The sequence below is a fragment of the Stenella coeruleoalba genome (assembly GCF_951394435.1).
Source record: "Stenella coeruleoalba genome assembly, chromosome: 7".
Classification (NCBI taxonomy): domain Eukaryota; kingdom Metazoa; phylum Chordata; class Mammalia; order Artiodactyla; family Delphinidae; genus Stenella; species Stenella coeruleoalba.
In genome coordinates this window covers 94,333,370-94,355,536 of record NC_137153.1, presented here as the reverse complement: position 1 = coordinate 94,355,536, position 22,167 = coordinate 94,333,370, and the positions used below count along the sequence as shown (strand labels likewise).

General features: G+C 37.1%; 1 long non-coding RNA gene across 2 annotated transcripts in view; it reads right to left on the bottom strand.

Moving 5' to 3' along the window:
- Window positions 1-22,167, bottom strand: part of LOC307188515 — a 65,038-nt gene that overhangs the window by 15,159 nt on the left and 27,712 nt on the right. The window contains exons 3-4 of one of the 2 annotated variants that reach the window (XR_013828964.1): window positions 12,029-12,119; window positions 5,083-5,329 (exon numbers count right to left, since the gene is read on the bottom strand). This is a non-coding gene — a long non-coding RNA (uncharacterized lncRNA). Of the gene's footprint in view, window positions 1-5,082; window positions 5,330-12,028; window positions 12,120-22,167 lie in introns of those variants that run through there. The other variant, XR_013828963.1, reaches the window with a different exon arrangement.

Here is a 22,167-nt window from a genome sequence, read left to right as displayed (position 1 = left end):
TCAGGTCTCACCAGCTTTGGGTAAGTATGAGGTTGCATAAACTTGAACACTCAGTTTCCCATGACTCTTAGCTCTAATTTTCATGGTGGCAGAACCTCAACTTGCTTAATACTTCCTAAGTAGACACAATTATTTCTGGGAATCCCCCAAAAGGAGTTTATATGACCTCTGAATAAATTATTTCATGTTCTTCTGATCTATTTGCCAAAGATCTGATGCCCAAAAGCCACTTAAGGGAAGGTCCTCTGCATCAGCATGACTGAGGGGACTTCCTGTAAGAGTGGAATTTTGCTGGGTGCCATGTCCTCCCTTATTACTTGGTCAGAATAAAGATTTTTTCCTAACCCTCTCATCCCACAGACTACGGTAGTGTAGGACAATTACTTTGCACCTACCTCTGTGAAATTCTGCCATGAGAAACTCTAAATTAGCACTTCTTTCCCAAAGTTTTATAATATTCCTTCTTATGATCCCTTTAGCTTCTTCCCATTGTTGCTCTTTCTATCCAGGTCAGATCTAGCTCTTAGGATGGATCAGAACAGATGTACCTTGTCTTGCATTGCCTTATCTCTCCAAATATCAGTGCAAAAAGAAAAAGAAAAAAAGTAAAAGAAATGGTTTTCTTTCTTTTTATGTATTATAATCTATTCCAAGTAAAACTGAAAATGCATATCAGTACTAGTAAATTGATTTCCAGGTGTCCCATATCCACTGTTGTGCAAAGAACCAGTCCGAATCCCAGTTTTACTCAGAACAAAGGAGTTATTGAGCACCTACTCTGATCCAGGCCTGTATTAAGCACTGGATCAGAAATGAAAATGAGACTAGTCCCTGCCTTCTTCAGTGAGCTCTTAGTTTGAGAAATGGCATACAATGATGAAAATAAAAACTAATTAAGTACAGTGTCATAAATGCAATATTAAAGAGAACTAGGTATTGTTGTGGACATATATGGGAATGAGTAATTTGGTAGCGTACAGCATTTAGAGAAAAGATTCTCAGAGAAACTAAGGTGCATTGGAGTAGTATCTCGGTGGCTGTATGAAAAGACTGACTTGAATCTCATTAACTAGAGAAAGAGATTAAGGGCACCGAGCAACACAATGAGTAAAGTCAAAGCATTCTCAAATGCTCACAGACCTCTTTGGGAAATAGAAGTTCTGTGTGGCTGGTATGTAAGGTAGATCAAATGGAATTGGAAGGAGAAGCAGTTTGCAGCAAGACTGTGAAGGAATTTTTATTGCCAAATTGAGGTGGGGTAACTTTACCCTGTAACTTTACCCTGTTAGACGATAAGTGGCTGTTGGAGTCTTTAAACAAGGGTCTGACTTACAATTGTGTGTTAAGTCATAACTGGAAGAACTTTGCAAAATGGGTTGGAGCAGGGAGAAACTGGTGGCATGAGGATGAGTTTGGATGCCTTTGAAAAAATCCAGGCAATAGGTAAAAAGAGTCAGAAATAAGGATACAAATGGGATAGAGAGAGAAAAATTTTGAGATGTTTTAGAGTTTGGATGTGGGAAGGAAAGAGAGGGAGTAATCATTGCTGGTTTTGAAGTTTCTAACATGGGATATTAGAAGAAAGGTGCTATGATGTGTAAATAAAAACAAAGGAATAGGTTTTTTAAACTCCAAATAAAAAAAAATTAAGAATTGTTTGGTAGATAGAATAATGCTCCTCAAAGATGTCCATGTTCTAATCTCTAGAACCTGTGAATATATTAGCTTACAGGGTAAAAGGGGCTTTCCAGATGTGATTCGATAAGGATTTTGAGATGGGGGGGAGCATCCTGGATTACTCAGCTGAGTTCAATGTAATCACAAGACTCCTTATGACAGGGAAGCAATAACATCAAAGTCAGAGAAAGGAGATATGGTGATGGAAGTAGAGGTTAGGGTGATGTGCTTTGAAGATGGAAGAAGAGACAGTAAGGCAAGGAATGCTAGTAGCCCCTAGCAACTAGAAAAGGTAAGGAAACAGATTATCCCTGAGAGCCTCCAGAGGGAATGCAGCTCTGTAGACATCTTGAATATAGACCCACTTCTGCATTCTGACCTGAAGAACCATAAAACATTTTGTGTTGTTTTAAGTCCTGAAGTTTTTGCATTATAATCTGATATATCCAGATGATTTCTGTGCATATTAACTAAAAGAACTTCAGTATTTTTTCCTCCATGGAACAAAGATAAAACTCTAGTATCATTGCTATTTGTATTTATATCTCAGATTACTTAAGAAGAGATGAGAGTATTCCAGGTAAACAGCCTGTGCAAAGGCCCACATTCAAAATGCCTAAGAGGGAATCTCTGCTTAGGGTCCCCTTTGCTTGCTTTTGGCCAATGTTGCTGACATTCTTCATGTCTGTTCACTAGCTCTACCAGCCCTGTAGAAGTTAAAGCCTCTTGGCAGGCAATGGTTGCCACTTGTTTCTGGGTCGTTTGATTTTAGTTCCTGGAACTTTCTCTGTAACTCTTGCTCTGATGACCTAGCCTGGACTTCCTTTCCTTGAACGTATTCCCTAGCAATACTGATTCTGTCACTTGCAAGCTGATTCTGTCACTTGCAATATGTAAATCTCTGGGTTAGAGGGTCAGTTACTCATCCATAAAATGGGAACAATAATGGCAACTTGACTGAGTCAGGATTCTGAGGTTGTTATCTGGCTTTTTGATAAGGCAGTAACAGCTTAAAGACACCCAAGTTCAGGGTACCCAGAGTAAGAGCCCACTTCTTCTAACCTCCTTGCCAGAGAGACCCAGACTACATGGCTTCTTATTGCTATTTTCTCACCCCACAAGTCTTCACATCTGACTGCTGGATGAGAGATCCATATTTCTTCTAGATGTATAAGTGGGCTGAGAGTGAGGACATGAAATGAATTTCTGTTAGAAGGCTTGGGGTATAGTTGGTGTTTGAAAGACTTCCCAGGGGCAGGTCTTATCATAAATTACAACTAATTACAGGGGCTGAAATAGATGGCACTAAAATTGAAAGCCTATATATATTTTCTCTTGTTTCCCTTCACTTGTGATCAGGTGCACATTTTTTATTTTTTTATTTTATTATTATTATTTTTTTTTTGCGGTACGCGGGCCTCTCACTGCTGTGGCCTCTCCCGTTGCGGAGCACAGGCTCCGGACGCGCAGGCTCAGCGGCCATGGCTCACGGGCCCAGCCGCTCCGCGGCACGCAGGGTCTTCCCGGACCGGGGCACAAACCCGTGTCCCCTGCATCGGCAGGCGGACTCTCAACCACTGCGCCACCAGGGAAGCCCAGGTGCACATTTTTTAGATATACCCTTTTCACTTTCCTGTTCACCCTCCCTAGTTCAGTCCCCACCACTGACTTGAAGATCTAAGTAGGTGGATGATGTGGTTTGTACAGAGTAGAAAATTTTCTTCTCTCCACTTCAAATTAGTGACATACTGGCAACATATATCCTAAGGAATATGAACATTTTGATGTAGACATAGAGGAAAATGGACCCAAGTAGTATCTACTGAGTACTTGGTATATGACAGGCACAGTGCTAGGTATTTTATATATATTCTTATTTAAAACTCATAACAGCTTTAAGATGTTGGTGTTAACATGTCCATTTTATGGATGATTAACCGATATTCTGATACTTAGTGAGATCCTATATATTGCTAAGGTGCACACAGCTAGCAGGTGACAGTATTGAGGTTAGAATTTAGGTCAATTTAATTTGTAAGTCAATGTTTCTTTCTCTGCCCCAGGCAGAGAACTAATAGTTCTGGGAATTATTTTATAAGCTGTCATATGGGATCTAGTGCAGAAATCATAGAACCTGAAGTGAGAAGATTTGGACATATACAAAATTTTGTACAAACTAGCTATGAGACTTTGGACATGTTTTTAGTCTCTTTGAGGTTCATTATTACTGGTGGCATCACACATAATGGTGAGTGGAAATAGCACTTGAATAAAAACTGGGTGTTTCAAGTTTGGGTTCCAGCTCTGAAATTAATTAGCTTTGTGGTTTGGGGAATATCACTTAACCTGTCTAGATTTTACTTTTTTGTTGTTTTTGGGTTTTTTTATCTGTAAAATGAGAAGAATATGGAAGGCTTTTTCCTTTTAGATCTGAAATTTTGTAATACTAAGAGTTTCAGCTTCAATAATAGTTCCACTCAGGCAGCTAATGGGAGCAATTCTAACAGCTCAGTAATACAGACTCCATCTTCCTTGAACAATGCAATACTATGCTGGCCAGCCTGGGCTCCAGCCAGATATATTTGCAGAACATCCTTTAGCTTGAAAGAGAAATTTATTGCTCAACCATCTGTTACAATTAAGAAAAGGTTTGAAAATGTTTTCTATGTGTTGACCAATCATGTTTTAGGGCCCTGTGGGTACTTTACAAATTACATGCCTTCCCTTCTTGTTGGCATTAAAATTCTGGGATCTGTTTCCAAAATTTACCAGCTCTCTCTTTCTCTCTTACTGTTTTCCCTCTTCTATTTTTCCAGAGAAACTTGTTCAGAGTCTCAAACAGGACAGAGTAAACAAATATGACTCAAAATGAAGTTAGTCTGTAGCAAGTAAGTATTTGTAATTTGCATTTGTTGACAAGGACTGGGCTGGTATCAGCCGAGAAGTTAAGTCATTAAGATCCAGCTAATGAGTTGGAATTGTGGAACCTCTGGTCGCCACCTCACCCCACCAACCCTCCAAGAAAATAATGATACAATATGGTGCTGTTCAGCCCTTAATTGCAAATGACGTACTCATGTGACCAGTCTCAGAAAGTATTGCAGGGGAAAGCTCTGGAACCCTCTCACCTCACTCTACCTTTCTACATCTTCTCAGCTCTCTCTCTTGCTTTATCTCTGTGTTTCATTTCATCCTTGCACTCAGGCAGTTAAGAGGTAGGAATTGACTCAGTTCTGTTATACTTCATAATCTGCCCCATTCCCTCTCCTGGTTGGGGGAATGCTCTTTTCTTTCTGTAACAGGAAAGCTGAATTCCTCCTTAGGTGCTGCCTTTAGGGACGTTCTCAAGTGCTTCTATCAAATTTTATTATGGTGGGATGGTGAGGTTCTTTCTTCTTACCTTCATCTCCGTGCATGTCCATCTCCTGGGTCCACAATCTCTGCTCTTATAAAAGGGAAGCTTACATATTTCCAGGACAGTTGAAGGGCAGGCTGTGCATCAATGATTTGAGGATGGTGGGAGGGGATCCCACTCACTGACAGCTGATTCTTTGGGTCCCTTACACTCTATTTCCATAACCTCTGGAGCAGCATTTCTCAATCTTCTTATCCTAGAGGGACTATCGAAATATAGCAGGGTGTCAGGAAATCCCTGCAAAAAAAGTATTATAGCAATAGTTCATGGTACCTTAGGATTACCAGTAAGTAGATGCGATAATCCTACAATAATTGCTAATGTTCTTTTGAATAGAGAATGATATTTTTCTGTGGATCTATTTATTTGGCTAAATTATTAGCCTATTTCTTTGTAGTTCCCCTTCCCCACACAGGGAATAAACTCTATGCAAGTCAGTAGCATTGATAAAGAAAAGTTCAGGTTTTCCTTTTCATAAATTTCTTACTTGATTTTCAAAAATTTTATCTAAATAGCCTTAAAAGTCTTTGCACAAATTTCTATTATACAAGCTGCTAATTCGGCCTTTCTCTGTTTAAATCAAGAATGACTTTATAGCCAAACCTCTTGGGAAAAAAAATCCAACTAGATTTTTAAGCCTAGCTTAGATTTTTCTTTATTTTTCAAAGATTTAAAAACTCATAAGGCAAACATAGTAAGCTTCTCTTAAAAACGGACCAACAACCTCTTCCTGTAAAGGGCTAGATGATAAATATTTTAGCCTTAGCAAGTCTTATAGTTTCTGTACAACTGTTCATTTCTGCTGTTTCAGAGGAAAAGCAGCCATGGATAATACATAAAGAACATGGCTGTGTTTCAATAAACATAAACATAAAGGACATGGCTGTGTTTCAATAAAAACTTTATTTGTGAAAACATGTTTTCATGCAGGCCAGATTTGGCCTGTGGGCTGTAGTTTGCCTATGTTAAATAAGTGGCTTAAGTCAAAATAAGATTTAATTTTCTAAAGGTAGATTTGTAAATTTAATTTAAATAAAGATAATGTTAAGTTAAGTAATGCAAGTTACAACGGGAAAATTTATTGACAATGTTGAATATAGTAAAGTTACTAAAACCATAAGACAAGATAATGTGATAAAATATATATCCTAAATACAATTTCATGCAAGGCTTTGATCATTTCTTTTTTAAAACTGAGTGACATGTGATTATGTCAATTTTAACCCTAGCTTTATTTTAATTCTAGCAGTTGCAAAATTATATATATGTATGTATTGGTTTCTTATTCTCTTTTATAAGTTTATATACATAGAAGTGTTATTTTAGAAACTAGAAATAAAGCCAGCTTTTATCTTTTTTTTTTTTTTTTTTTTTTTTTTGTGGTACGCGGGCCTCTCACTGTTGTGGCCTCTCCCGTTGCGGAGCAACAGGCTCTGGATGCGCAGGCTCAGCAGCCATGGCTCACGGGCCCAGCCGCTCCACATCATGTGGGATCTTCCCGGACCGGGGCACGACCCCGTGTCCCCTGCATCGGCAGGCGGACTCTCAACCACTGCACCACCAGGGAAGCCCTGCTTTTATCTTTTAATGTGGAATCTGTGCTTCATTTTTACTGCAGAAATTCTCCGTTCTGAATGAAACTTGAGATGAGCACACACAGATTTCATTTTCAATAGAAATAAGATAATTTCTGTCCTCTTGAGGACTGCTAAATGAATAAACTGGATCACACATGTCAAAATCTGAAAACTTTAGCACGATGTTCATTGCTTTCCAATGAATGGCAGGGTGCTCTTTATTCACAGAAATCTAGAACTTGTCTAAAGCAAGTGAATAAATATCCTCTTGAATATCAGATCAGTCTGCAGCTCACAAAGTTCTTCTTTTTTCTCTCAAAGTCAAGTCATCAGGCTGAGCAGAAGGTTCAGAGAAAGTACCATATTCAGTCATACGTATGTGTTACAGGAAGGAAAAAACTGTTCATATTTTTCCTGCAATTTTCCTAGGTGTTTTTCAATATAACTTGATTCCCTTCCTACATTTTCAAACCCCAGCAGCAGTGGAAACATTACAACATTTTCTTCTACCACATGAAGTTTCCACCTTTCACCCCCCAAAATTCAGTTTCCTTTTAAGCCCAAGAATTTTTCACTTGTGTTCAACTAGTTCATGTGGAGCAAAATATCTCTTAAGTAGGCTAGTTTCTGAAGCATTCTTCTTCTTCAAAGCACTCAGCAAAATCCAGCAACTATTTTTTTAAAGTACTAGCAACCCTACAATACATATTTTAATTCAAATATCATACTGAGAACTCTTCTCTGCTAAGCCAACAGATGTCTGCATTTAGAGGAAAATTACATGCTCTTTCCCCAGGTTTTTACAGTTTTTAAAACATTTGCAAGTAAACTTGTTTTTGCTTAATAAAGCCTGATTTCTGCAGCATCAAGCAGAATGTAATTTATTTCATCTTCACCTCTCTGCAGAAATCAGTGTGTTGAGACAATGTTTGCATTTTCTTTTTTAACAATTAGAGAAACCTTCTCATGGAGCCAACCATTGATGGGACACCATCAGGGCAAATGCCAACATAATTTCTCCAACATAAATCTGTATTTTTTTCCAACTGTGAAAAGAAAACATTAAATGTATTTTGACCTTTGTTAGCTTGAGCAACTTCTTGCAGCAGTGAAATCTTTCTTGAATTCCTCCAATATTCACCAATCTTACAAATGCTGTAGCATGATCTTTATTGGTGAAATCCTTTTCTCTCATCAACCTGGATAGAAAAGCTCTTGTTTTTCTGTTCATTACACAAAAACTATTCAATATTATGTGACATATCATCGCTGTATTGACACATATTTTTGAGAGTGGAACCTTTTCAATTTCTCCTACTGGACCTTATTTTACTCACTATGTGCTGGCATTTTTAGTTTCTCACCAACTGTGTAACTTCTTCTAAGCAATATGTTTTGTTGCTCAGTAACTTGATTTTGAGACTTTCCACGAATGTGACCTTTTCCTGACAAAAGCTTCACTCTGTTTTGAAATTCCAATAGATGTTTAAAATAATCAGCACCTTTTCTTGTCAAATACATGTGATTTGTAGTTAAGTGTCTTTCCAAGTTTTCTGGAGGCACTGCTGCATTTTAACTTGCCTACCACAGATAATATCCATTGCATCAATACAACTTGCATTACCAGCGCATGAAAATCCATGGGTAAATAGCTTCCTTTGTAGTGAAAGGACTTCTTTTTGTCTCCCTTGATGTACTGGTGCAGTGAAATAACCAAGAAGATTGTAATTCTTCATCACTAACCATATGGGAATTGTTCATAGGTCTAACTCTAGAATCTCTCTCTTTCCTCTCACATACTGTCTTCAAAAACTGTCACACTGGACCATCAGGCTTGTTTGTAATATACAAACATTAATAAAATATTTTTTAAAGTGTATAATAAATAATGAAACAATAAAAACAGTCATCATAATGCAATTCACTTTTAACCTATGCAATTTGTTTTGCATTGGTTTATTTAGTTATAACAACAGCAAAACAGCAGGAGGACAGTTAAGTTTTGGAATGTAAAAATTTCTTTTTTATAATGAAAATTTCCCTCTGATTGTCTATTACATCAAGAAAGTTGTCTTCCAGGAAGTCAGTTGGAGGTATGTGTGGCCAACAGTGTTGAAAGGGATTAAAAGGCTCAGGGATGTGGACACGTTGGGGCAGAAAAATTATGTGAGGCCAGAAGATCTATCACAGGTTCTAGTGGGAAACTTTAGGGAATATACCATTCACCAAGGCCTTCAGGAATGACTAGATGGATGGGCACCACCATCCCTGGTCGATGGTCACAAGCTTATCTAGTTAATAACAACGGGGATGAGAGGGTCCCAAGGCTGCAGCAAGAAGACTGCAATTGCTGTAATAACTGATAAGTTCAGAAGGACAGTCAAGGAGGCTTGGGAGATGATTAATAGAATATAGTATCCCTGGTGGTAATATAGATTAGCAATCAACAAGTGTGTTGCTTAATATGTACAATCAAAAGAAAATGAATATACATATGCAAGATTGTGGATAGGCCACCTTAATTGGAAGTCATGTTCTTTTGCAAAGATTCTCAACTTGAGCCAGTTTTCAGACCCAGAACATTTTAATTGAATAGTTAGTAAAATCCCCAGGAGGAAGGACCATGCAAAACCATGGCAGGTATAGACTATAATGTTTTCCCCAAAGATACCTATAGCCATTTACTCAGGTGACTGATGCAGGGATATAGTAATATCCAGACAATGTGAAGGTTATCAGATGCAGGGTCTGAGTTGACATTGCTACCCGGAGTCTCAAAGTATCGTCACAGACCCTGTTAGAGTGGGGGCCTACAGGGACCAGGTAATAAATGGAATCCTGCCAAAGGTAGGTTTACAGTAGGACTGTTAGTTCTGTGAGTCCGTTCAGTGTAACTGGTCCTGTAAAGATGGAACACTTGATAACAATCTTTCAAGGAATCCCTAGTGACATCTTGTGGAGTCCTAGGTTTCCAGAGAACCCTACTTAAGAAATTCTGCTATAGAAGTTTCTTCTTCATCCTCCCACTCCTGTTCCTCTCAATTTTCTTATGAACCTCTCTTCCCACTTAAGTTGCTATTTCTCCTCCTCTCTGATGTCTGTTAGGCCTAACCTTACATAGTTTCTGTGGGGGAAAAGACAACTCTGCAAGTAAGTCTATGAGCAGTGAATATTTATTTCTGTTTTGGAGTATGCTGGAGGAGAATGACACCCAATGTTCTATTAAGAAAGAAGAGAAAAAAAATCTCACAAGATTAACACTATGGGATGTAATCCTGTCACATATTTTTTAGCAAAGAACCCTGGAGCTCTAGAAAGTTTAAGATAGCCTTAATTAAAACATCTAATTTTAAAGTAACCATTTCTTTACAACCCTCCCAAACTTCCCTCCCCTGCATTCCTATGACTCTTATAATTTTAATGCTTTTTTTCATTGGTCTATTTTTTTCCTGATAGGTAGGTGATAGCTTATTCTACAGAAAAAGAACTATGACTATTTATTTGGTTGGTTCTTCCACTGTCTCTAATTCTTAGTTTGCTGATTTACTGTAAATTGTAGCTCTTGTCTATTATGTTTTCCATTTGTTTTATACCAATTTATGATTTTATACATTTTTTACTATAAATTATTACATATCTCTATCAGTAGGTTGAGAAAAAGCAAAAAGCACACCCTGGCAAACAAAGAGGTGAATACTTGATGAAAGCCATAGATTCTAGGGGAAACACAGTCTTATAATTAGGCTAGAAGATTGTCAGTTCACAATTGTTTTTAATGGGCCTACATGTTTCTCAAGATCTTCAACGTATATTTATGTCACAATGATGACCAAGCAGATCTCAGTATCAAAGACCTGAGATGGAGGGTATTCAAGATCTTTTCTTATTATTCTTATACTTATTTTTCTGGTATATCACAGAATTAGGTGTTTCACAAAACATGTTTCCCACCACATGTAATAATTCCTTTTAAGTGACAGTTAAAAATGTTTTTACTCATTTTTGGTGAAAATATATCAAAATAACATTACACATTTCAATGACTTTCTAAACTGTTTGTGCTTGAATTTTTTAAATCTTTGATAAGATGACTTGGGGGTTCTTATCAAGTGAGGAGGGTTCTTATTATCCTACATCTTGTTTACTAACTCACGTCCCTGAAACACCACTGGTGTAGGAAGATTCTCACTTCAACTACAGCTTTTATTCATGGACAGAGCTCCTGTTCTAAGTTTCTGGCTTCTTTCATGCCCTGGTGGGTTAGGATTAACAACGTGAAGGAACCCCCAGATCCTACTTTTCCTTCTCTTCTGAAGTTGAATCCCAAGGTCTGCAAAAGTAGCAAGACCTTCTCCTTGAACTCTAAACCTGTTTGTACTTTCTCTTTTCTCAGAATGAGATTCCCTAGGGAAATTTCAGTCCTTAGGAAACTGAGATTTACCTTTTCTGAGATGTTTTAAAGGAATTCTCAGTCTCTCCTGTAAACAGCATTTTAGATCCAAACTTTTAGTCCCACAGGCCAGTAGGAACTTGTCTGAAATCTATGTTGAAATAACTAGGCTACACATGGGATTCTTGGCTTAAATGCTTTCATAAATAAAGAGTCTCAAGAGACTATTTGTTTTCACTTACATTCTTTTTCTTCCATATTATATGTGTACTATGCATATGAGGAGTTTTCAAAACAGAGACATTATAGTTTTGGGGGGTGGCTGGAACCAGATAACTGGAGGGGCTGAAAAATGGCACCAGGGACAGCTACCTGAAATTTAGGAACACTGTAGAGGTATTTCTAACATGTTTAGTCTACTGTCACTAGAGTTGAGAAACACTCATGCATAGGCATTGCAAGCATGCTTTGTTGCACATTACCAGGTTGAATATATCATAGTTTCACATTCAGAAGACCTGGGAACTTTCTTGGTTCTGCTGCTCATTAGCTTTATAACCAGGGCTAATTATTTTACATTTATCATCCTCAAATTTCCTACCTGCAAAAAGAGACATTAATGTTTAACAACTGAGTTTTGTTGAAGATTATATGATATACTGTATGGGAAACTTTGAATATTATAAATTGTTATAAAAATATAAGGATGTATTATTAATAGGGAGCACACAAATAAGGAATTATAGAAGAGAAAGCAAGAAGGAACAAACATGGTCACTTTGTCTAACCAGCTTTCTAGAGCCTTCACAAGGGACAAGGAATTACTAAACTGTTCAAAGCCTGAGACATTCACTGGGACTCATTCAATTGGAGTGTGGGATTACTATATATAAAATACAGGGTCTTAAGTTCTACTTCCCCTCTGGTACTCCCTGAATCTATTTGGTTAGAGTCCCAGGCAAGGCTTACCTCAGGAGGCCCAGCCGTCATCTGGTTCCCTGTGTTCTGCCATTGGCTAAGTAGATAAAGTAGGTACCATCCTCATCCACAGTGATGGCCACTTCAGATTCAGAAAAACAGAGCAAAGGAAGTGTCATATATTCTTCAAGGCTTAATCCTTTCACATCAACAGCATTTACCAGATAACCCCTGCACTTGGAAGAATAAAAAATTACCTTACATTAACAAACTTATTCTTCATTATTTTTTATGGTATTACCACTTTCATACTTAGCTCTGTTGGCAGAAACTCCCTAAAGGGTGGAAGAATAAGTATTCGTATTCCAGCACCAAAACCACATCCCAAATTTCTAACACTAGGCAGGGAATATAGAGAAAAAACATTATTTATCATGAGCTCTGGGAGGTCAACTTCTAGTAAGGGATATAAATGCCTAAATAAATAGTTGCAGCATCACTAAAAGTGATAAGGATGTGCAAATTGTATTTTGCTGCAACCGGTTCTGGAAAGCTCAGGAAGGATTCCAGGATTGTGTGATGCCTGAGTTGAATCTTAAAGGATAAGCAAATGTCAGGTAGGGGAAGATAATTAGAAGCTGCTCTAGGTAGAGGAAGAAGCATGAGTAAATGCACAGGCTTGTTTGAGTAGAAAATTGTTAATAGTGTGAAATTGTTGGAGCATACAGTGCAAGGTAGAGTGAAAGTAATGAGAGATGCAGCTGGAACACAAGGCAGGGGATGCATAATGAATGGTTTACGCTACATTAGGGACCTGAATTTTATCCTGGAGTCAAAAGGGAAATGTTGAAGGGTTTTGAATAGATACTGTGGATAGCCATATTTGCATTTTTGAAAACAAATTTTGGCAGCCATGCACATGGTAAATTTGAGGGGAATGTGACCAGAAACCTGTTTGGAGTCGCTTTCAGAAATAAATTAGGTCAGAAATAGAATTTAGGAATTTAGCATTTTTTATATATATATATATATATATATATATATATATATATGTGTGTGTGTGTGTGTGTGTGTGTGTGTGTGTGTGTGTGTGTGTATAAAATTCATACTATATGTTTACAATATATAAGTATTATACATAATATAATTTTTAAGCAGAGACTTACTTTCTCCCATTTTATATATGTACTATACATATATGTAGTGTTTTCAAAATAGAGGCATATCTGGGTTCCTTGGGAAGCTACATCTGGATAGCTGGATGGGCTCAAGAATGGCTTCAGGGTCAGCCATATAAATTTTGGGAATGCTGCAGAGATATTTCTAACATATTTAGTCATTCTGTCACCCACTTGAAAAATCACTCATGCATGGACGTTTGAAGTCTGTTTGGTTGCAAATTGCTACATTGAAAATATCACAGCATTTTATACTAAAAGTCGATCTCGCTGTTATTGACATCTTGGAATATGATGAAAAGGAATATCTGGGTGGGCTCAAGAATGGGCTCAACAACCTTCAGGACAATATTAGCATGAGCTCTGTTCACGAGTTTCTCTGAAGTGAATTCTTCAATTAAATGATTAATAATTTCAATTGCTAGTCATCCAAAAAACATCACGCTTGACTACACTTTTAGTATGACCTTCACCAAATAAAATTTATGATGTTTACTCAGGTGAACTCCAGCATGCAGGTAAAGTCACAGAATGTGCCAAGGTAAGTGAGAAAGTCAAGTATCTCCTGTCTTCAAAGTGTTCCTCTGGGAAACCTGATATTTCTTGAGGTGTAACATTTCACGTTTTGCTTGTAACCTTGAGCTGCCTGGTACTTTTCTATATGTGATTGTATCATAGTAACTGAAAAAAATTTCGCTGTGATTGTTAAAAGGATAACACAGTGTCACATATTCAGAATAGATGGATATTAAATACCAATCTCAGGAATGATTTAGTGCAGAGACATGATATTCTGATCTGGATTCAACTCCTAGTGCCACTACTTCTTGGAAATGTGAGCAAGGGCAAGTACTGAGCCTCCAAGTGGTTTCCTCCTACAAACTGTGAGTAATAAAACCTACCTCACAGAGTCCTTTTGAAAACTGGTTGAAGTTAAGTATTTAAAGTGCCTAGATTGGCAAATAGCAGACATTCTATAATTATTTTCTTTTTATTCCTTGCTGTCACTTGCTGATAATTGATAATTTTCTCTTCTTCACCACTGGCTGCTCTTCCTCAGTTTTTTTTTTTTTTTTTTTTTTTTTTTGTGGTCATCTCTTTTTTGCTAACTGTTAGAGTACTATAGAGGTGTGACCTGGGACAGCTTTTGCTTCCTACCTATAGTGCTAGTGACATCATTCATTTCCAAGAACATTCTCAGTGTTCTTTGGACTCCCAAACCTTTATCCAAGCCATAACTTCCTCTAGTAATTCTGGATTTGTGTATCTAATTGCCTACTTGAAATCACTACTTAGATGCCTAATAGACATCTTGTTTATCAAATAAATGTTCATTATGTTATTAGTACTGTCAATATTATTGCTGTAATTGTAGATGCTGAAGATTTATCAGTAGGAAAAACAGATGGAATTCTCTCTCCATATGTTTATGCTCTACAAATGATAAGTTATACAACAATCAAAATAAATAAATTATATATAGTATGATAGTAATAAGTGCTATGGAGGAATGTAAAACAGGTAAAATAGATATTTATTACTGCATAACAAACTCCCAAAACTTAGTAGCTTAGAACAACTCATATTTATTTTCTCCCAGTTTCTGTGAGGCAGGAATACAGGCACTGCTTAGCAGGGTGGTTCTGACTCAGGGTCTTTCATGAGATTTCAGTTGAGATATTGATCAGGGCTGTCATCATCTAAAGACTTGTTTGTAGCTGGAGAATCTGCTTCCAAGATGGCTCATTCATGTGGCTGTTGGTAGGAGATCTAAGTTCCTTATCACATGGACCTCTCCATGGGATTTTTTTCATGATCTCACAACATGGCAGTTGGCTTCTCCCAAAACAAGTGATCCAAGAGAACACACAATAAAGCACAACTCTTTGCCTGGCCTCTCTTAGATTTATAGTTCATCTGACTTCTTAACCTAAGCTTCATTCCTAAAAGCTGCCTTTTAGGTGTCTTTTGCCTCCAGACGATACAGCCTACATTTATACCAGTCTATTCCACCATAGTCCTGCCTTCCAGAATCCAGCTTAGGAGAGGGTTCGTCAGTACAGTGCTACAGATAATTCTCAATAGAGTAAATGGTAAAGGGCATTATACATTTAACAACAGAAAATATTCATTGTTAAAAGTACATAATGCAAACCAAAATACGTTTCTATTTCTAATGTACTGAATTTTGGGAAGGATGGCATGAGACAGATACTTTTATACTAAGGGAAACATCAAGGCTATAAAACTTAGGGAAAAGCTTTCAGCATCATGTACCAAATGTTTTAAATTGTTTATACCATTTGACCAGGTTTTCTAGTTCCAATAAAATGATATTAAATGTTAAATTTATCCACAAAGATTATTATTACAGTATTGTATATAGTAGAGAAAATTAAATCTCCCATAAAAATGGAATGATTAAATATATGGTGATATATATTGATATAATGAATTAAAATAATATTTAGGAAGAATTTTTAGTGGCATGAGAAAGGCTGTACTCAAAATGTTAAATGGAAAAGGCAATATAAATTTCTATTTAGTGCATAAACATGTAACATGAGGTCAAATGTATTTTAAAAAGTCAATAGTAAAATATTTCTAAATTCTCTTATTGACCTTGAAATTTTCTGCTTCTTTGTATCAATAATATTACTTATCTGGGAATTGCTCTAAAATGATTTTTCAAATGATCAGACCATACATTTCAAAAAATCACACCATTGGAACAATGGAAAGTGATAAGCTGAAGTATGGCAATCACTGTGTAAGAAGTACTGGCTACACATTTCTAAAGGAACAGGTGTACTTGGCTGGAACTTGAGCCACTGGAGATGTGGAAGGAGTTCCACGAGTTCTGTGTATTTAGTTATGAAGATTATTTCTTGGTCTTTGTTACTGTCCTGATGAGAGAAAGCATGTCTTAAGTGAAAAAAGAACCATCCAAAGAAGCTCTTAACAGAAATCCAGGGGGAGGGACAACCCTAAATATTGCAGTATGTCTTCTTGTCATTGTGTATATTGATTAAGCACTACAAAGGCTTATAGTCAATATCCCATAAAGGGGTGGTGTCACAGGAGGAATGAAAAGTAAAGGTGAAAGAAATTTATTGATAAAATATCTTCTAACCCTGAGGCAAAACATTAAAATAAAAGGAGGGCGGTGGACATTATCTCTATTTCTGCAAAGGAATGCAGAAGAAGTAATGTGAAAAAAACAAAAGTTTCATAAGAAATGAAAACTAAAACTTCTAAGATCTTGATTCTATGACAAATAATCAGAAATGCTAAAATAAACTGACAATGCCTTGTGTTGGCAAGGATGTGGAGCAATGGGAATTCACATCCACTACTGGTAAGTGTGTAAATTGATTGTCTGAAAAGGGTTTTAACCTGTGTAATCAACTGAACATATTCATACTCTTTTACCTGGAAATCCACTCCTAGAGGTTCTACTCCAAGAATCTGGGGAACCTCTGAACCACAATCATATTTAAGAATGTCCAGAGCAGCATTCTTCATATCCAAATGTCCATCACAGTAAAATAGTGTATTAATCAGGGTTCTCCAGAGAAATAGAACTAATAGGAGATATATATACATATATACAACTTATTATAAGGAATTAGCTCACACAATTATGGAGGCTGAGAAGTCCCACAAGCCTTTATAAGGTGCCATTATCATTATCCTGTTGAATTTGTCAATGTCCAAAGGGTGATCATCATTCTTCTGATCTCAGAAACCTGAATTTTATGTTATTTTCCAACACAAGTAGAATCACAGTAATTAAATTCATCATACTGATTATAAAATCAGAATTCTAACATTAATTTTAAAAGAAAAGTTAAACTTTAAAATAAAGTAGCATTCTTATACTGGCATTTCTAGAATGTGTTCATTAAGTCAGCAGGCAAATCAAAATCTGAAGAATGCTCGGTAAGCACAGAAGCAGAACAAACCCGCCATCATCTCTCACTTTTGCTTCTTCACTAAACTTCCAATCTGGGTTCTTATACACTTACTCTTCCTTCCTTAATCAGGGTGGATCCATGGTGGACTTATTTTAAAAATGCTAAACCATACAGTTTTATCCCTTCGTAAAATTCAACTGCTGCCATTGCAGGCAGAAAACCTAAACCCTTTACATTGCCTAAAATTCTTTGTATATTGTGACCCCAGTTTACCCTGAGAGAATTTAATCTGAGATACCTAAATTATATATCAATACTTTCACTTATAAAAACACCCTTATTGAAATACCTGTCAGAAAAATATTTTCATCGTGACTCTGAAACTATCTAGCTCATATTCCTCCTTTCCTCATGGAAAAGATTGTTTTTATAATTCATTTTTAATTATGCAATGTTAAATTAATTAAACAAGGAGGCTATTAGACTAATGTGGCTCTAATGCCATGATGACCTACATAAGCAAACCAAACTCCAAGCCTGTAAATAGCTCAAGATTATGAAATCAAAATGTTAAGGAAAACAAATCACAAATAGCCAGCTAGGCTTTAAGTTATAGCCCATCAAATAACTTCCTTTCTATGCTTCTGCACTTTATAAGTCTCTACCCTGGGGCTTGTAGATGGAGCGCCCCTAACCACTTCCGGCTTGACACCACCAATCGGAATGACTAAATGCCCAGATGACCTCTTAAAAGTTTTAATATGCCTCAGTTTATCTTTCAGCAGGTTTATTTTTGGCAGAACAACTTATTTTGAAAATCAATTATTACCCAAATAGGCATGATCTCTGTCTATTAATGATTTACTAGAGCAGCTAACCTCTGTCACAGACATTTAGGGAGAGTCAGAGGACCGTACTTACAGGTTCATTCATTTAATATTTATTAAGCACCCTCTAAGGATCAAGCACTGCTTAAGGCGTGGCACAAAAAGCAACAGCAAAACAAACAGATTTCCTGCTTTTTCATGGAGTTTAATTTTAGGTGAAGGGAGAGGCAGGAAATAAACAAGAAAAGTTTCAGATAGACCTCAAGATGCATGCAGAAAGTTAAAAGAGAGTGAAGGGACACAGAATTATCATATTTTAAGGAATGGAAGAGAAATCTTAGACACTCTGGGCAAATGGGATCTGAAAGGAGGTTTATATAGTTAACACTTGAAAAATGTCCTGTGGTTTAGAGTGAGACTTAATAAGTTATGTGTAAAAATGTTACCAGGAGCACTGATACATTACAGTTGGAATGGGACCTCTGATTCTGTATTGCCTGCTAGGATCCCAAGTGGACTCTTTTGGGTATTGGAAGAAACTTGTAAGGGGCACCACGTTGTTTCAGATAAGTATGCACATTTTAAGGTACTTTAAATTCTTGAGAATTCTCAAGAATACTTGAACGTAGTTCATAGGAACCAACTACTTGCTATTAAATACTTTAATGGATCTGATTATTTTCTTAGCAAACAGGTTTGCAACTCTCAGCCAGCTGTTTCAACAGATAAACTATGAGGAATGCTAAAAAGCCTAGGAAGTATTTCTGAAAGTGTAGTTAACTTGAAGACATCTCCTTTATGAAGATACATTAAAACTTGAACCTAATCTCTTAAGAAACGCCAACCTATTTGGGTGATGAAATAAAATGTTCAGAACAGATCATTTCAGTTTAATCTTTTTGAAATCTGATTTGGGAAGGGTAAGGTGAGCCAGAAACCAATGTGGTGATTGCTTCGTGGAAAAATAAAGTATGACAGTATATATTGACCGTGAAAAACACTGTTGAACAGCTCCACTCTCCAGGCTTGATTTCCAGAAAATCTATTCACAATGATTTTATTTTATCTCCTAAAGCAATTAGAGAAACCAGCAAGACAAAATACTCAACACTTCGATGAGGCATGGCTTTGGAAATTTGGTCTGTGAGAAAATTTACCTCAGTGGTTATATTTGGAAAGATGATAAAATAATAGGACTATTAAAAATTTAGAGAATTAGAAATATCAAATACTGGCAGTATTTAGATGTCTTAAGATGGCAACTGTTAAACTGGAGTTTTTTTTTTTTTAAGGAAAAAGCATGTTCTCATCTATTTCCAAACTACAGCATGAACCCCAAAGAACCTCCTTTTCTCTCTTTTTTAAAAATTGAGGTATAATTGATATACATTATATTAGTTTCAGGTGTACAACATAATGATTTGATATTTGTATACATTGCGAAATGATCACCACAATAAGTCTACCTAACATCCATCACCATACGAAACATTTTTTTTCTTATGAGAATTTTAAATATCTACTCTCTTAGCAACTTTCAAATTAGTACTATTAGTACTTTCAATAGTACTATTAACTGTAGTCACCATACTGTACATTACACATCCCCATGACTTAAGTTTGCACCCTTGACCCCCTTCACCCATTTCTCCTACCTCCTACCTCTGCAAACCACCAATCAGTTCTGAGCTTGTTTTCTTTGAGGAGGGTTGTTGTTTGTTTGTTGTTTTTAGACTCTCCCATGTAAAAGTGAGATCACACATTATCTGTCTTTCTGATTTATTTCGCTTAGCATAGTGCCCTCAAGGTCCATCCATGTTGTAGCAAGTGTAAGATTTCATTCTTTTTGTGTGGCTGAATAATATTCCACTGTATATACAGGCACACCTCATTTATTGAGCTTCACTTTATTGCACTTAGTAGATATTGCGTTTTTTTCTTCTTTTTAAACAAATTGAAGATTTGTGGCCACCCTGCATCAAGCAAGTCCACTGGTGCCATTTTTCCAAGAGCATTTGCTCAGTTCTTGTCTCTGTGTCACATTTTGGTAATTCTGGTGACATTTCAACCTTTTTCATCATTATTATATGTTATAGGGATCTGTGATCAGTTATCTCTGTTTCTATTGCAGAAATATTACAACTTGCTGAAAGCTCAGATGGTGGTTGGCAGTTTTAGCAATAAAGGTTTTTTTTTTTTTCACGGCTTAAACAACAGAAATTTATTTATTTATTTATTTATTTTATTTTTAACATCTCTATTGGAGTATAATTGCTTTACAATGGTGTGTTAGTTTCTGCCTTATAATAAAGTGAATCAGTTATACATATACATATGTCCCCAAATCTCTTCCCTCTTGCATCTCCCTCCCTCCCACCCTCCCTATCCCACGCCTCTAGGTGGTCACAAAGCACTGAACTGATCTCCCTGTGCTATGCGGTTGCTTCCCACTAGCTATCTATTTTACGTTTGATAGTGTATATATGGCCATGCCACTCTCTCACTTTGTCACAGCTTACCCTTCCCCCTCCCCATACCCTCAAGTCCATTCTCTAGTAGGTATGCATCTTTATTCCCATCTTACCCCTAGGTTCTTCATGACCATTTTTTTTTTTTTTAGATTCCATATATATGTGTTAGCATACAGTATTTGTTTTTCTCTTTCTGACTTACTTCACTCTGTATGACAGACTCTAGGTCCATCCACCTCACTACAAATAACTCAGTTTTCTTTCTTTTTATGGCTGAGTAATATTCCATTGTATATATGTGCCACATCTTCTTTATCCATTCATCCGATGATGGACACCTAGGTTGTTTCCATCTCCGGGCTATTGTAAATAGAGCTGCAATGAACATTTTGGTACATGACTCTATTTATTTTTTTAATTTATTTTATTTATTTTTGGCTGCATTGGGTCTTCATTGCTGCACGCGGGCTTTCTCTAGTTGTGGCGAGCGGGGGTTACTCTTCGTTGCGGTGCACGGGCCTCTCATTGCGGTGGCTTCTCTTGTTGCGGACCATGGGCTCTAGGCTCATGGGCTTCAGTAGTTGTGGCTCACAGGCTAAGAAATTGTGGCTTGTGGGCTCTAGAGCGCAGGTTCAGTAGTTGTGGTGCACAGGCTTAGTTGCTCTGCGGCATGTGGGATCCTCCCGGATCAGGGCTCGAACCCATTTCCCCTGCATTGGCAGGCAGATTCCTAACCACTGCGTCACCAGAGAAGCCCCATGACTCTTTTTGAATTATTGTTTTCTCAGGGTATATGCACAGTAGTGGGATTGCTGGATCGTATGGTAGTTCTATTTTTAGTTTTTTAAGGAACCTCCATACTGTTCTCCATAGTGGCTGTATCAATTTACATTCCCACCAACAGTGCAAGAGGGTTCCCTTTTCTCCACACCCTCTCCAGCATTTACTGTTTGTAGATTTTTTGATGATGGCCATTCTGACCAGTGTGAGATGATATCTCATTGTAGTTTGGATTTGCATTTCTCTAATGATTAGTGATGTTGAGAAATCTTTCATGTGTCTGCTGGCAGTCTGTATATCTTCTTTGGAGAAAGGTCTACTTAGGTCTTCTGCCCATTTTTGGATTGAGTTGTTTGTTTTTTTAATATTGAGCTGCCTGAGCTGCTTGTAAATTTTGGAGACTAATACTTTGTCAGTTGCTTCATTTGCAAATATTTTCTCCCATTCTGAGGGTTGTCTTTTCGTCTTGTCTATGGTTTCCTTTGCTGTGCAAAAGCTTTGAAGTTTCATTTGGTCCCATTTGCCTATTTTTGCTTTTATTTCCATTTCTCTAGGAGGTGAGTCAAAAAGGATCATGCTGTGATTTATGTCCTAGAGTGTTCTGCCTATGTTTTCCTCTAAGAGTTTGATAGTGTCTGGGCTTACATTTAGGTCTTTAATCCATTTTGAGTTTATTTTTTGTGTGTGGTGTTAGGGAGTGTGCTAATTTCATACTTTTACATGTAGCTGTCCAGTTAACCCAGCACCACTTACTGAAGAGGCTATATTTTCTCCATTGTATATTCTTGCCTCGTTTATGAACGATAAGGTGACCATATGTGTGTGGGTTTATCTCTGGGCTTTCTATCCTGTTCCATTGATCTATATTTCTGTTTCTGTGCCAGTACCATACTGTCTTGATTACTATAGCTTTGTAGTATAGCCTGAAGTCAGGGAGCCTGATTCCATCAGCTCTGTTTTTCTTTCTCAATATTGCTTTGGCTATTCGGGGTCTTTTGTGTTTCCATACAAATTGTG